General features: G+C 39.4%; 1 protein-coding gene across 1 annotated transcript in view; it reads left to right on the top strand.

Annotated features, from left to right (window-relative positions):
* Positions 1–15,696, top strand: part of zgc:172282 (leucine-rich repeat and fibronectin type III domain-containing protein 1-like protein) — a 165,218-nt gene that overhangs the window by 73,435 nt on the left and 76,087 nt on the right. The window lies entirely within an intron of this gene.

Here is a 15,696-nt window from a genome sequence, read left to right as displayed (position 1 = left end):
AAACATACTTGTTGTAAGTTGGATATTTTTGACCAGGTCAGACGAATTGAAACCTTTTTAAACCAGCTGGGTTCGTAATAAATCTGACAGATTGCAGAGATCGTGGCAGTGAGCCTGTCAGTTTGGCTTAACCCTGTAGACCACTGAGGACAAAGGTCAAAAACAAGAATATATTCCATATACTGAGACCAGCAAGAGCTATCAATCAGTGGGGGAAAACATGGGGAAAATATGAACAGAGATGGTAGACCTGCAACAATCCACTGTCCACTTCATTCATCAAAATATATAATTGAGTGCAACCTGTTTCCTCCAGCACTCGCCTCGGTCAGATTGTGTGCAAGGGTTGCCTTTTAATACTGAAGTATTGTACGTATATGTGTGTGCTATATATGGTGCGGTGGTTGCATTGACATTTATAGTTAACACGACTGCCACAAGTTAAAAAGTTTTTAACATACTGTAGGAAAAGATAAAGCTCTTCCAAGACCATTACTTTCCTGACCTTTCACTTTTCCTTTACATTCTTCTCTGTCTTACTGTATTTGGTCAGATAAATGGCATTTTCTACCATGAATAAGAACTGTTTATTCACCAGAAGAGTCAGCAGTTTTCTTGTTAATAGAATTTTGTGATAACTACATGAAAACCAGGAAACATATGCATTAAAGTTTGTTTTTGGCCTATTACCCATGTCCCAATGCTAATGTAAATCCATATTACATTGTGCAAAATTTAGACACAAGCCACCTGTCCCAGTGTATATAGATGCCTGTGGCTGTAAGTGAAGACGAGCTGCATGCATGCTGAACTACAGCAGAGTCAGAAGAAGTCCTATGAAGTTATATTGTTGTTATACAAGTTATACTGCTACCGGAGCTCTTTCCAGCAAACCTATTACATCATTTTAGAAATAGTTTGAAGAATGATTTCATTTCAGAGGGTGCAGAACAATTTGTACTACTATCCTGTTTTCTTCTTGCTTGTAGCCTTTCCGGCCTTCCTCATGCCGTTTTATTTTCTGCCAACACCCAAGAGAAACATCTGCCATGAGCAGTTTATTATAGTGAACTAAACAGCCAAAACATCTAAGACATCTTGTATTTCAGTTTGTTTTATCGTAGCGAAGAGGGCGACAATGGCCAGTCATCAAACACTGATGGATGAAACTTCAGATGAGACATTTCTGACATTAAAACAACTTTTTCAAGAGTGAGACATCGAATCAGACAACTGACTTCTTATCTGCCTAATAGAAGATGACTTCTCCTCTGAACAATCTCGTATCTCTTATAGTACAGTCTATTTTTATTTCTTTATCCCTTTAGGAAATCTTCAAAGATTACAAATTTGAATGGAATAAAGTATGCAGTGTGGTATCAGAGAAGTTTCCGCTTATTTAAGATTACTTATCTCGGAAATTGAAGAGGATTGATGTGAGAGAATCTGATATTTGAAGTCTACAGCTCCAGAGCTAAAGATGTACTAGTTTACAAAGCCTAGAAAGACTGGAATAGGTCACACTAATTCCTTCGTGGATGTGTGGGCAGATGGTTGTGTGAAGCTAGCCTTTTGGGAAATCCTTTTACAAAGAATTTGAGAAAGAACAATTGTCCCCAACCATGTCCCCAGAAACTCTGTTAGATAGAAATTGCTCTGGTCTGTTTTGTTTTTGCGCAATGCAATATTTCTGCATTTGGATGTGTTATCTGTGTTTTTATTTGCAGTATGTGTGTTATCATATAGGTAAATGTGCACAGCATGTTTGGCCCTTGCGAGGGAACATACATACATACATAGAAGTTGTAATGCACCTTCTCTTGATTCACGGTTAAAAAAGTAAAGTGCTCAAGTAATTTTTGAGGTGCACTACTGTAAGTGCAGAAGGTAGTCTGTTGTATTTATTTATTTTTTGGTTTAACTACACATCGATGCACACTCTGTGTTTCTGTGAAAATTGGTCCAGTGGCATCGTAGTGTATCAAGAGGACTTAACAAATTGAACACTCACATTTTTTGTGTCAGGCGCACAAACCTTGTAAAACCCCATTCACACAAAGGGGCAACATACTGTAGTATACATAGCCCTATACTGTGTCTTACTTAACTGAATGCAATTGCTGCAGCATATCTATTCATTGACCGTCCACTACAGTTGAAAGTCAGTCGTGTCAGGAGCATTTAACCTGACAGTGTTCAAAAAATGGGCAGTGAACTTAGAGTTTAATAAAAATTGTGGACTTAAACTGAAAATATGAGGTCCACAAACCACTATTTTAACTAGTTGTGACAGTGTGTTGAGAAACAGTGGAAAAAACAAACAAACAAAAAAAACATTTGAACATTTTATGGTGCCTATTTCTGTTCACAAACCTGTAATTTTGCTTGTGAAATGTGCCAAATTTTGTTTGGAGTATGCAGCTGGTTGTACAGTGCTGTCCATTCATGTGACTCTGATTAGTCTTATGTCACCGTGTGACGTCAATTACTCATACAGGTCAAATGTTATGATCACTGCACCATTCAGACACACACACAAACATCAGGGCTTATTTATGTGGTTTGTTTTAGATGAACCATGTTCAAGGGGCAATACTTAGTGTGTCTTCATCAATTTGGGGAAAATAAAAGATATATGGAGGTGAAGAGTTATGTATTCTACACATAATGATACCTGTCTTGGGATTAATATTGTAACTATGAAACATAATTCTCCCAAACATAGGATGAGGACGTTCCCCGAAAGTCTGCTACTCTGTTACATTAAGAGAAAAATATGTCTCATATGAGTATACAAGCAAATATATTCACTCGTAGTTTTGATGGTGTGCTTGCAAAATTTATTTGGTACTGTGGGTATGTATTCATGTGCAATCTAACGGAAAATGCCTTGTTACTTGTTATATACTTGGTCATTTAATATGACGACTATTATTGAGGAAACAGGAGACCCGGGGAAGTTGCACGTCTGCTGTATTTAAACTTCAACTCAGGACAGACAACTACAAAAAGTCACTTCACAACACATAACATAAGGGGGCGTAACCGTATCCCCAAAGGGACAAACTTGGCTGTCAATACATAACATTACTGTTTAAATCGTCAGCTGTATTGAATTCTGTCAAAACATGCTAATGATAATCAAGCACACATATGTTGTAAATGTTGTAAACATGTCATTTCTTATGGTAATATTGGGCTATATTATACAATGTTATAGAAAGTGAACTGAACTTATTGGGCTATATTATACAATGTTATAGAAAGTGAACTGAACTTATACAGTGGTCCCTCGTTTATCGTGGGGGATACGTTCCAAAAATAACCCGCAATAGACGAAATCCGCAAAGTAATCAGCTTTATTTTTTACAATTATTATACATGTTTTAAGGCCGTAAAATCCCTAACAACACACTTTTATACACTTTTCTCTCATAACATTTTCTCACATTTTTCTCTTATTTGAACACTCTTTCATCTGCGATGAAAGTTCAAACTTTTGCAGATTTAACAAAAATAAGTACAATACTGTATTAGTAAATGAACCGTATTTCACAGTTCCTCTGACGGTGCCTCTTTTTTCCTCTGAAGGAGGTGTTTTTTTCCGAGTGCAGTACATACAACGCATTTTGTACAGTACTCCCTTAGCTAATCAGGACACCGAACACAATGCACGTTCATACTGTACAGTACGCTGTAAAAAAAAGCATGCAAAATTACACACAAAAAAATCTGCGAAACAGCGAGGCCGCGAAAGATGAACCGCGTTATAGTGAGGGACAACTGTACAGGTTGTATTATTATTACATGTATATACAATATTATAATGTGACAGGGTTGTAGAGGCTTAATGGAGAAAAAAGAAAAAAAGAAAAACTGAAACATTATGATCAAGTGGTAGAGCTACAGGTTGCATAAAGGAAAAGTGAAACATAGTTGGATAAAACAGCGAGTCACTGTCACAACTCTTGTAACGTTATTATCTTAATGATTAAATGATGAAATACTGCTGCCCTGAGACTAAATGAGCTTCTCTAGTGAACAGGAATATCCTTTATTCACTATGATTTAAGCCGCACTGTCAGTATGTTTGAGAACAACTTTATTAGACTGCTAATTCCCCTAAAGCAGACTGTGTCTGCAGCTGGAAACTCTTGATCCCAGCTGGTTCAAGGGGCAACATCTTGAACAAGGGCTATCATTTCTGGGAAGATGATGAAGAGTTCTTCTTCTTTTATTAAGTGAAAGCAAATGGGACATCATTGGTTTAATGTCACTTAACTGGACCCAAGTGTAGAGAGCACACCACATGTCACCTCTGACTTAAAAATGTTACATTTCCTATCTTTGTTCAGTTTAATACATAACAAGAAATTCTACTCCCAGAGTAGGAATGCAAGAACTAAGTGAAGTGGCCAAAGACATGAAGCTGTACAAACTGAACTAGGGGGACATTTGCATCTACTCCACTACATTTCAGGAGGGGAATATTGTATGTTTTACCCCACTACATATATTTGACAGCTCTACCTTCTTGTTCCTTTGCAGATTCAGAATCTAATAAATTAATTATGATGTATTATTATAGATCACCAACCAGAAAGGTTCAACACAACTTATTACCATTTATAACCCAATAATATAATATATCATTCTACATTAAGTACATGAGTACATCCTGATGCCTATAGTTTACTATTTTTATGCTGTGGTATTACTACTTTTACTTAAGTAACAAATCCAGGTACTTCTTCCACCAGTAATGATCAGTCAAAACAAAGTATTGACCATCCATCCCCATCCATGGGATTCCTGCCGCCTGGGGCAAATATCAGGAACACCAAGCACAGCCCCAGATTCAGCACCCTGGACAGCAGCCATGATTATTAGAGCTCCAAGATGGAGGACAAAACAAAGCCTTGATCAAGATTTTAGTCATGAGTGCCATGGTTTAGTCTATTTAATATTCTTATGAATGCCTAAATAGGGTAGGGCAAGAAACTAAATGAGCATAACATTTGGTTCTAACTGCTTAATTTTTTAGATACCAGGTTCTGTATTGATATTGGACAATATATATATACTGTGGACTAAACTAGCCAACATGGTAGTGAGAGTGCCTGAGCTCTTTTCTCATCCTGCTTATTCTGCTCTGTCATGCCATGGTCTGTCTCACACAATCCTTTCTATCCAGATGTGTGCCATTCTACCCTACTGAGCTGTAACCTTCACTCAATGGCATTTCAAGGCGTGTCTTGCATTTTGCCTTTGTACGTTGTCATAGGTATGAATATACAACTTGCCAGCACATATCGCTGCAAAGGTAAATAACTTAATAGATTTGCCACCCAGAGACTAGATAAATAGAGAATCTAAATATTCTATTGAAGCTGAGAAGCATGACAGCCATGTAATTCCCTAAGCTGTATCTGAAAGCCATAATATTCATATTTCTTCATAGCAATAAAACCATATTACCATATGAAGGCCATAGGATAATATTATTATCAGCCAGCTCTCTGTGTGTGCCTCTCCAGTGGCAGGGATCAGTTCAAAGCACAGCCCAAAGCATGAGGGCATGTGTGTGCGAGAGGGAAAGATAGTGTGTGCATGTGTGTGTGTGTTTGTATGTGTGACTGAGTGTGTGTGACTGAGTGTGTGTGATCAGTTCCCTGAAGCGACAGCTGCACGCCGAGTTCCTGAATGGAGAAAGCTTCTCTGTGATGACTACCAAGTGGCACACACGTCTCTCCAACCTCTTTTCTCGTCTTCTTTCTCTTCTACTTTCCTTTCCCTTATCTCTGTGTTACACTACAATTTCCCCGTCGTCAGTGGTTGTATGCTGATCAGCCTCTTATTTCCTCCATGTTTCTGTTGTCTTCTGCTCTACTTATTTCCACCCTATCAGTTCTGCTTCTCCCGTCCCTTTTTCTTTTTTATTATTACACCCCAATCACCATAACCACCAGAATCTGAAATGCTCGCTGCTGCTCTCTGCAAAATGAGATGCATCTGTCACAGCTAAACCTGTAATAAAACCTTGAATAAGAGCAGGAGAAAGAGATAAGGAAGGCAAGGAGGAAGGGAGGGAAGGAGGGAAGAAGGCGTAAAGGGAATCATTGGAGTGGGAAAAGAGAAAGAAATAGAAATAATGAAGTGATTAATGGAGAAACCATTAAGGAGAGGCAAATAGAGTAAGAACGTAGGGAACCCTGATGAAAAGAAAGGCTCTATATTTAGTAGTGTTTCAGATTAGGAAGTGTTTGATGTCAGAACCGTATTAGCTACAGTAGTGAGTCTTCGGAAAGATCTTGCTGTGTAGACAAAGTGTGTGAGTGTGTGTGTAAGCGAGGCAGATTGGAAAGATGGAGAGAAAACCTTCCATTAGTATGCTTCGTGACCTCTTGGCTTGTGAACCTCAAGGTCACAGTATCAGAAAAAAAAGCACACACAGATGTGAAGGTGAAAGCAAAAACACCACCATCAGACTTATAATTGATCTTGTGTTTCTGAGCCTATATTAAAATCTACATTCGAACATCGTGCAGTCAGCTTTTTAAGATTTAACATTTTTTTTCAAGGTCAACCTGACGTGTTCCAGTATATCAAACAGCTGATGATCAAACAGCTTCTAGATCTTCATATTCCCTTGGCTCCCCCGTTGCACTTATAGTGTGGTCATGTTGCTGCTGCCTTTGTCACTGGTTTGCAGTTCCTCTATGCTATTACCTCTTTCCTAGCATTAAAATCAGTGAAACCGGAGTAGAAATGACTGCAGCCATTCTGAGAGAGGAATAGTACAGAGAGAGACATAAGAGAGGAAGCTTTTAAACACGATTTCACATTTTAAACTTGTGCATAAAAATTATTTAAAACAAGTTTTCATGCTTGGCTGATGTGGAAAAAAAGAAAAGTGAATGAGTTTTTTTTTTTTTTTCTTTTTTAACTTTACACACAGCAATATGCTGCACTGCCACACATTGATAATTGCCTTGACTCTATCAGAAAACCCACAAAATGGATAATACAAAAGAGCAGAGGGTGTCATGGGTGTAACCACAGCATCTCCAGTTTGATTCTACAAAGAGGCCCTTGTTGCATGTCAGCCCCCCATCGCTCTGTCACCATGGTGGCTAATACAAACCCAAAGAGGAATATGCACCATACACTATATATATATATATATAATAATATATTATATATATATATATATATATAATATTATATATATATATTATATTATATATATAATATATGCTTAGGTGGGAAGCAGGAAATAAATTATATGATGTAGCAGGAAGGCCATAGAAACATGTAGTAAACATGTAATGCCTAAAGTGTGAACATTTTAATGGAAACATCTCCTGATGACAAAATTACAGAATTGAAGCAGCGTTATGAAAGCATGTTAAAGACCAAACTACTTTCAAACATTTAGATTGTTTTAAACTGATGATTGAAGTAGGCAAAATGAGTCCGACAGGAAGGTTGAGACTAGACACAACAACAGGCGCAAAAACAGAATTATTGATGTTCAGAGCTGACAATTGTATCATGCAACACTACACAGTGAGATGGAGACTGCTAGTTCCTTTAGAGGGACAGAAGGTTGACAGGAAGTTACTGCATCTCTGCCTGAGACGAAAAACGAGAATGATGTAACAGAGATGGCCCCAATTAGATTTGAGAATGACGGGAGAGATGTACAGCAAGAGGAAGACAGAGGAGGAGGAGGAAGTAAAATAGATGATATCAGGAAGAAGAGAGAGAGAGGAGTAGGGACAGCATGTGTGTGTGTGTGCATGTGTCACTTTGTGCATGGGGGTGTGTAGTTAGCATTACAGTAAACCAGTGGCCATGTTTAGTGTTACAACGGAGTGCAGCGCGACAAGCATTGATGCACGGAGCTAGCAGCCGCAATCACCTCATTATCTACTGTACTGACAGACAGAGGGCAGGGCATCAGAAAGAAGATTCAGAGAGGGACAGAGGGAAAGAACACAGACAGGGAAAGAAAGCAAAAAAAAAAGAGGATGACGATGACACAAAAGATAGAGAGCGAGATTAATAGATTGAAAGCAACAGAACTGGAGATAGAGCGTGAAACAGCGAGAAAGAGAAGTAAACAGACAGAGGAGAGCGCGGGAGTCATGTAACAAAAGCGCCATTAGCAAATGTCTTTTTCCCTTCTCCAGTCAGATCACTGAAAGACTGTGTGTGTGTGTGTGTGTGTGTGTGTGTGTGTGTGTGTGGCTCAGATCCCAGAGGTGTATCAGGTCCACATTGGAGATGAGGGTTTGTCTGGGCAACTGTGTGTTGTGTGTTTGTGTCCATAAGCACCTGTGTACCTTTGTGGATGTGTGTGTATTTGTTTGTGCCACTGTGTGTTGTTTTTGCAGGGCAGCCAACTTTGTTCGCTTAGCTGGAGAGAGATTTGGATGACAGCGGGCTGATGCACACAGACAGACTACAACTGTGACCTTCTTATCAAAAAGATAACATCACTGACTTTTGGTGTGACGATATTACGTATGAGCAAAAATGAACAAAAATGCCACCAACAGCATCATATGTAGACACATATCACAAACAAATTTGAACAAGGATGTGAGAAAGGGACATAAATGGCTACAGAGAGATCAAACAACTTTGGCCCTTCATATAAACATTTCAGAGATACCTATATAACTATACAATGAAAACATAATATTTAAAGATGCATGCAAAGTGCAGAGAGCTGTCTTTTCAGCACCATAACATCACAATGTAAGCCATTTTTCTGACCTTACAGGTTTTTCAGCAATTCTGACTTTTATAAGGCTGTCATGTAGAAAATAAAGCGATCCTTACTTATCCTTATGTTTCTGGCTGACAGCATAACACACTAAGGAAAGTCTTCCTCAAATTTGACTTTGTTGACTGTCTACAAAGGGTTCATTTGGCTGTGAAATTATCAACTTTTCTGAGCTAGTTCTCTTATGTTTAAATTACGTTCTGCTACATGCAGCAAGTATTTCTTTTTTGGGAGCTCCTCTTGAGCTCCTCCCTTACATTCCCCTTGAGGCTCATATTATAATAATTGTTATCCTGTCGCATGTGCAACATGTGCCCAGATATGTTTAACTTTTAAATTCGGGTACAATAAAGTTAATGCAACTTGCATTGTGCAGTCATGTTCAAGTATCTCTGCGACTGCAAAAAAAAAAACAGAAGGTACATTTTAGTGGGCTAGAGTTCACTGCCAAGTCAAAGTCTGCCAAACAAATTCCAACTATAAGATACTTTACACAACAGAAAAGCAGTGTCTGTATTAAACCCACACGGAAAGCAAGGTTGCAGTTCTAGGTTGAATAATGCCTGCTGACCCATTCACACCAACCTAAAACATGGAAATTATGTTGGCCTACATAATGTCTATTCACAGGTGTATACAATGAAACAAAGTCAATGTGGTTGAGTCTGGAGGGTGAACGCAGTGATCCAAGTTTAGTTGTCCTAATATCACTCAACTTGTGAAGCACATTTAAAGGGCCAGTGTGCAGGATTTAATGCTGATATACAACCTGTTCTATTTACCCTCTCCTTCCTCGCTTCAAGGAAAAACTACAGTGGCTGCAAAAAGTGTGGAAGGCCCTGTCTAAAGCCAGTGTTTGATTGGTCTGTTCTGGGCTACTTACATGGCAGACTCTGACATAAGGTTATGTTCAGATGATTATGCAGTATACCACATAGTTTTCCCATTGAGGTGAGCAGCACACCTCACACTATAATAATACTAATCCCCACAGAGAACGTGTCTGCTCTTTTGTCCTCCAGCCATAGAAAAGTCAGGGTCAGCACCACTGGAGCCAACAGGGATTAGGTTTCCTGTTTGAGGACACTTTGGTGGGGCAGATCGTTGCTGGCACAGAGGTTTGTACTCTTCAACTGAAGACTGGTCTGAGTGTGTGTTGAATGAACATGGAAAAGATCATCACTCAGAATAATCAAAAGTTTCTTATCAAATATTTATAGTGTGTTCTTCCAGCAGCCTAGAGACATTTAGATGGACTAGCCTCAGATGACAAAAGCCAGAGGCCTTTAAAGTTAGACAGAAGTCTTCATCTCATTTGGAATTGTTCTTCCAGCGTTGCACAAAATGTCTACTGGATGAAGAGTTACAATCCAGAAAAGTACAAAAACAACTTTTAAAACAATGTACAACAACACAACCTGTTTTAACCATTCATATTGACACTGAATAAAACATAAATGAATAAATAAATAATGTATGATTTGCCCATGATGCAGAAAATCCAACTTTGTGATCATCTATGGAACCTCTCAGCTCCTTGTATTCATCAGTTGATGGACTTTGCTCAGTTGCTATGGAAACTGAATTGTTGACACTTTTTGCTGATAACCTTGTGATCTTATTGAAAGCTCTGGACAATGTTAGTGAGTTTAACTTGATTTAACATTTTTCTCTTTCCTCTTTGTCCCTAGTAATTATCTTGAGTTGTAAAAGTAATTACAGTTTATACTGCCTACTCTTTGCCTATAGCACAGTACATCAGGCAGTGCTGCAAAACTCTTTTTGTAGAAGTCTACTGCAAGTTGTTTTAAGTTGTGCCATAACAGACTAATGTACCATGAAGAGAGTATGCAGAATAACAACGAGGTTTGATATTATACTGTCAGCTCCTGCACTGCTTCATTGCAGTTTTTGCTGTGGTCTAAAGGTTGCTGAACTCTTTACATAATTTGAGTTTTTTAATCACATTGGTTCTTCACCAATTTCTCTAATGCTTTTTTTTATGAAAACTGGAAACAGCCCGATGCACAGTTCCCACAGATCTGAGGTTTGGCATGATAAGAAAGAAACAAAATGCTTTTACCCATGTGATGAGGGACTCTGGAGAGAGTCTGGATGCACTGTGGGGTTTTCCCGAAGTTATGAGGAACGTTAAAAACAAACAAATGGTCGTATTTATCTCATTAAAAGTTTGTTTAATGGGCCTGTGGTAAACATTATTATTTGAGTTAGAGCACTTGTGAATAAAAGCAGCACATATTGTTTGTTTATGATAATACAAGGACACTTTGATGCAATGTGTATCTTGAAAAAAAATACAGTTAGACCACTACACTGTTACTGCACTCTTTATGCAACACAAGTGCAGTGTCTCTCTCTCTCTCTCTCTCTCTCTCTCTCTCTCTCTCTCTGTCCCCCACACATTCACCCTCTCTGACGGCAACACTCCAGATTCATTACTTGCGAGATCTCCGGACCAATCTTGCACTTTCTCACATAGCCTTCATACACACACTCTCACTACACCCCCACAACCATAACATACACACACATACTCATCCCACCTCCTCACTGTTACCATCCATGTGTCATTGGCTGTTGCTAAGTTACAGGCCCCCACCAAGTTTTTTTGTGACCAATAAAAGCTTTGCCCTCACCACTGGTTTTGACAGATACCCAATTCTGTTGGAACACTTTGCCTTTGCTTTAGCTTTATCTCGTTTCATTGCTTTCTACCTGTCCACTGACTTGCATATATGCTTCAAATTCATTCTTTTTGCTCCAAATCTCACTCACTCTTTACCTTTTTAATTTCCCTTCATCCATTCAAGTAGTAGAACATAGACAATTGTGAGGTATGTTGCGTAGATCAGGTTGTGAATTGGTTGAGTGACAGTTCCTAAGCAGCAGTACAGCTTGTACCCTTAGAGCCTCATACATATACGTATGCACACAGAAGTATACACTCATGTAAACTAACACACTTATACAATATCAATAATTTAAGTGAACTGTGAGTGTGTATGTACAGCACAGTATGTTTGTGTGTGTATGCAGCAGATGGATGACGCTGCTTTCGAGGCTGTTAATAACCCAGTGTTCTCTCTAGGATAGATGCTGCAGAAATAGATGGAGCATGCACACAAACACACGCATACACACAGATGCAGTACATGTGGCTATTCTCTTGCGCGCACAAAGACATAGACACACAAACATGCACTTAGAGCGGCAGACAAGCACTTATAGACAAACACTAAAGACAGAAGCACATGTTCAAGCATCCATACACGGATATATGCACAAAAATGAATGCTTTGTACGGACACACATATACACACACAAGCTGATTCCTGTGGCACACCTGCAAAGATTCAAAGAGGCAAATATGAGAAGCTCTCAGTGAGCACATGTGCACGCACACAAACATGCTCTCGCTTTTGCACATATACGGTAAATTATACACATAAGACACTCTGCAGCGGTTCTGCAAGAAAGCTGACAGGGTAATCCATCTCCATTGCGAGGTGCAGTGTACTCTGGGAAAGCAGGCTGGACACAGCAGAAGTAAGGGGCCAGAAATACACACACATACACACACAATTTGGCACACATAACATAGAACACACCAGAGGACCCACACATACACACACACACACACAAACACAAATGCAGACATGGATGAATTGCTGGTACAGAGCGCAAAGATCACATCATTGGAATATTTCCAATTATAATCTAATGAATGATGGTGCTTAAAACCAAGCTGATGGTGATATAGCAACAGTACATCAACCACTGCTGAGCCAAAAGTACACTAAATCTATGTTTATGGCTACAGCATCTAATATATAGGTGTTTAATGCAGATTTCAAAAGCAAATCATCTGTTTCATCCCGCAGAGTTATTGAGTGCTGGTTTTAACAGACTCCACGTCCCTGTAGTATTCCAGCAATGTTCAAAAGGCAAAAATCACACATCTGCCAAAGTAATTAGCACTCACAGTTAGATGCGATTTCATATGCAAATACCAATATTGTCACAGACAAACACATAACCAACTTTGAATTTTCAAACCAGGATTGCCAAATGTGTCGATACTCTGGTCAAAGGTGCACTTTTGGTCACAGAATGAAAGGCAGAAACACAGGCAGAAGAGGGAAACGGGCCAGTGCATTGGTATGACACTGTCAGTGTGGACTCTATTACCAGGAATATTTCTGTCCAACATGCGTTCCCTGACCAACAAACTGGATGAGCTTCATATACTGTTGGGAAAAACTGAGACCCTTCTTTATCTTCTCCTTTATGCTTCACGGAAATGTGGCTGTGTGGATCAATACCAACACACATTGAATACCCACTGCAGCTGGCACTGCCCAAAAATAAAAATAAAAAGTTCTATTGTGTGTCCACGTTTTTTTGTTGTGTTATCAAAAGACGTATTGAGTATTGTTGTTTCATATGAATATTGTTTAATACGTATATTGTATTCATACTTGTTGTCATTTATTATTTTGCTCATTAGGTAAGGAAACACTGATATTGTCATAAAAAATCTCTTGTTTCAGGGCTATTCTATTTCATTTTATTACAGTGGTTGTATATGTTTACAGGATATAGTATGATTTGATACATATAGCATATTGTTTATGTAACTAGAGTGCTACTTCAGTGTAAGATCAAAGGTTGCCAAATTCCACTTTATTACAAGAGGTCCTTACAGTTCTTTTGAAAATCCTGAAGATATACCATCACATAGCCAGGACTTGGGTTGAAACACAGGGATTACAATCAGCCCTACGTTGTTAAGGCAGAGACAGCAAACTTGGGGGCAGAATCTGAACTGATTTCTGGAACATCATTTTGAAAAATGATTCACATAATCCCCTCAGTCAGGGGTATTAGCATAGCATGTGGGTCAAGTCATCAGGTGAGGAAGTTGTTTCTGGAATGTTTTGCCTGTCTAAGGTGAATTCTGTGGAGCAACCTAAATTAAATAAAGCTAAGCCAACACCTTGAGTATTTTCCTTGTGTGCTGAACTGATTAAAAATTCTAGTCTATTGTCCTCCTTCACCTCATTATCTTCTAACACCTCTGAATATTCTTCCTCACTAACGGTTACTTTCTTTAATATTTTTTCCCCTTCTACTGGCCTAAGAATTGTGCCGTTTTCTGTTATCATTTCTTGCCTTCTCGTTAAATCTGCCTTTTCCTCCTTCTCTCTAATAAGCTTATTTTAGATGTATATGTAGGATGTGAGATGTTAATTGCTTCAGACGGGACTATAATATCATTGTTCTTGTGAAAGTCATTTTGTTTTCTGTATATGTCCATTGACCACTGCACCATTTAGTTAGCTGATCTGATCTCCATCCATCCATCCATCCATCCATCCATCCATCCATCTCCCTTCCACTTATCCGGTGTTGGGTCACAATAGCAGCAGTTCCAGATGTCCCTTTCCCCAGAAACGTATTTCAGCCACTCCTGGGGGATCCCAAGACATCCCCAGGCCAGATGGGCTATGTAGTCCATCTTGCAAGTTCTAGTTTTGTGCCTGGGTCTCCTGCCAGTTGGACATGCCAGGAACAACTATAAAGGAAGGTGCCCAGGAGGCAATCTAGACCAGAACAACATCCACATTACTGCTGACAGTGCAACGATTTGCCCATTCATCTCACAAAAGACCCCAAGATACTTAAACACACACTGATGCAAACCATCTCAGTGTGTGCTGTAGGTCATGGTTTAATGATGGCAACAGAACCATGTCATCTGACCAGACAACCAGACACAGTCCTCCAGTCCCCCTTTTTGAAAATAGGAACCGCCACCCTGTTCTGCCACTCCACAGGTACTGTTCCTCCTTCCATGGGACATTGAAGAGGCATGTCAGCCACCCAAAAGTTGTTCTCCATGACTTCTCTAAACTCCTCCTACACTGGGGTTTTTGCTTCAGAGACTATCGAAACTGCAGGCCTTGTATTCCCCAGTAATTGTCTGCTTCCCTAAGAGACCCCTGGTCCAGCTTAGCACAAAGACCTCATCAAGTCTCCCAGTAGAACTAAAGAGCCACCAGATGGAATCCCTTCGGGAACACCATCTAGAGACTCCAAAAAGTCCAGATACTTTGAAATGTTGTGTGCATGAGCACACACAACAGGCAGACCGTTCTTCTCAGTTAATCCCAGTCGCATAGAGAAGACCCTCTCAGTCCCTGAGGAGAACTCCTCCTCTACAGCAACGCTCAGGCTTGTGAGTATCCCCACACCTGTCCAGGGCCTCTCACCCAAGACAACTCTGGAAAAGGAAAGGAGATCAGCCTCTCTCCTGTATTCTGGTTCCAAAAACCAACACTATATGTAGAGGTCAACCCAACTATATCTAGTTGGTATTGCTCCTGTACCAAGTTCAGGTTCTACCCAGTAGCCAGGTGACGTTTCATGTCCCTAGGCCCAGTCTGCGATACCTGGAGTAAGTATGCCAAGATCCCCGTCTTTGATTGATGCATAGAAGCACCCGACACCTGTTGTTTCCCTTATTCTTAAAATCAATTATGTATGCAATTAAATAAAGGACTGTTAGCTGGCTTTAGGATACCTTCATAACATGTTGTTCTGACTAAAAAGCACAGACTTAGAATCAAAAGAAAGTCTGCTGTAATTGAGAGCTGACTCAGTCTCATTTCTTCTTCAAACAGGGTAAACACTACATCATTGCAGTCTTTTATTTTTACAATAAACACATTAGTAAAGACACCCTGTTTTCCAATGACTGGGTGTGAAATGTGAAAAATAAGAGAATGTAGCATAAGGGGCTGTCTTTAATCTTCACAGCTGTCAATACGACCTGTGAAGTTTTATTATTTATTATGTTTTTTTTCCTTTAGAAAAATTGA

This window comes from Larimichthys crocea, chromosome VII, assembly GCF_000972845.2.
Source record: "Larimichthys crocea isolate SSNF chromosome VII, L_crocea_2.0, whole genome shotgun sequence".
NCBI classification, from domain to species: Eukaryota; Metazoa; Chordata; class Actinopteri; family Sciaenidae; genus Larimichthys; species Larimichthys crocea.
Note: the sequence above shows the minus strand (reverse complement) of the source record. Positions and strands in the feature narration are given on the sequence as shown.